Here is a 2,048-nt window from a genome sequence, read left to right on the forward strand (position 1 = left end):
CTTTCATATGGACTCACCTGCAGGAAACACTGGGACCAAACCAAACTCAGATTCACGGACTATCCAGAACAACCCACAATAGACTCTACCTTTTTCGCTCCTCCAACACACACACAAGTGGCAATCAACCCAGCGGTTGACCACGAAGCAGAACCCATCACCCGCAGCAGCCCAGCAGGACTCACCACGCCCAGCAGGCCAGTGAGGGCCCAACAAATGACTCACCAAAACCAGCATTTGCACCGAGAAGTTCAACCAGGGAAAGGAAGGCCACAGATTGACTCAAATATTAAATGGTTACACTGCTGACTTTGAGGAGGCTCGGGGGAGCGGTGCGGGGGGAGTGTTGTTACATATATAAACCTGTAAATACCTTGTTTAACCATCAGAGGGCTCATCCACTGGAGTCCCAAGGGATCCCACAATCCCTTGGGAGCACTGTACATCAGGAGGCCTCACAAGTTGGAGTGGCACACTGGAGACTTGTAATAAAGGACGACGGTCACACCTTACTTTCAGTTTACAGTATCTGGTCAGATTCTTTATTCAAGACATAACACTCTGTATTTAGGAGACTGGTTTAAAATGTTTATTGCTCATGTGACAAGGAATCTGGGGCAACTTTTGTTCAATTTATTTCACAGCAAAAATAGTCTCAAAAATCACGTTCCGCCCGGGATCCTTTCGCGTGTTAAGCGAACGTGCTAACAACGACGCTACGGAAACACTGCGGTTCAAATGATGTTAGGAACATAACCAGATGTTTAAACTTGCTGTCGAGGAACTGCCAGGATCTTCTTGAATAGTGGACCAGGCTTGAGGGGCCGAATGGCCTACTCCGGCCCCTAATCCTTCCATGCTTATGATCTTATGACCTTTCACAGGAGAACAAACTCTCCCCTGAGCATGCATGAGGAGAAAGCTACAGAAAACATTCCCGCCCAGTGAGCTTTCACTTGTGAGGCAAACATGTGAACCGCGACACTGCGGAAACATCTCCACTTTCAGCACCAGTTCAGACGGAAATGTGAAGCGAGCAGGTGAACTGCTGAATCCCAGTTTTTAAGAGTGAGTTGTGGTGTCAAACAATGAGTTTCACTTAATGATAAAAAGTAAGAAATGTCATATTCAAATCCACACCTCCAGAGGAAACTGCAAACGGAACACAGCACCTTCGACCGCTCGGCCATCCTGACTATTCAATGCTGGGTGTGGCCACCTGCAGGTTGATTTTGAACTGTTGTGTCCTGTCACATGAAATAAATGAGGGCACTAGGCGTATCTCTGTCTGACACCGGGGAAACAGTGAGACAGACTTTGGAGCAAGGGTCTGGTTATTGCCAAACAGCAAAGAAAATATTAATTCTGGAAGAACAATTTCCAAAAATACAGTGACCTCGACGTGATTTGAACACGCAACCTTCGGATCTGGAGTCAGACGCGCTACCATTGCGCCACGAGGTCTACACAGGGAGTCTGGGATGTTCGTCTATATGAAGGTTTCACAATTCAAGTGGCTTTAAAATCCCCGCCCATTCCCACCAGGTGTCAGAAGCAGCGCTCAACTGCCAGTCACCGTATGTTTTTTTCTGAAACATTTGTGTTGCTTTCACGGGAAAGCATCATTAATTAACCCCTCACCTTCTTTTGCACAATGAAAGAAATGCTAACTGAGGGACAGTCGATACTTCAATCATTTGTCCTGTGCTTTGGGGAGCAGGCAGGGAAGTGGACCTGAGTCCATGATCGGTTCGGCCATGATCGTATTAAATGGCGGAGCAGGCTCGAGGGGCGTATGGCCGACTCCTGCTCCTATTTCTTATGTTCTTATGCATATTAACCCATTTTACACACTGTATTTTAGGATTCTGGTTCAAAACCTTCATTGCCGATAACACCAGGAATCTGGGGCAAATTTTGTCAAATTTAACAGCACCGGTTCATCCTACTGTGCACAGAAAATAGAATCAGCAGTGAGGATAAAATCCCACGGTGCTCATTTTCAGATTCAATTCAGTAGGATTTCAAATAAAGTGAAAGAATTTTAC

At 46.2% G+C, this 2,048-nt stretch overlaps 1 non-coding gene across 1 annotated transcript; it reads right to left on the reverse strand.

Annotated features, from left to right (window-relative positions):
* Positions 1-1,392: 1,392 nt before the first annotated feature.
* Positions 1,393-1,464, reverse strand: trnaw-cca (transfer RNA tryptophan (anticodon CCA)). Its single transcript has one exon. It is a non-coding gene; the product is annotated as a tRNA-Trp (tRNA).
* Between the last annotated feature and the right edge of the window lie 584 nt (positions 1,465-2,048).

The sequence above is a fragment of the Pristiophorus japonicus genome, unplaced genomic scaffold, assembly GCF_044704955.1.
Source record: "Pristiophorus japonicus isolate sPriJap1 unplaced genomic scaffold, sPriJap1.hap1 HAP1_SCAFFOLD_113, whole genome shotgun sequence".
In the NCBI taxonomy this organism is placed as follows: domain Eukaryota; kingdom Metazoa; phylum Chordata; class Chondrichthyes; family Pristiophoridae; genus Pristiophorus; species Pristiophorus japonicus.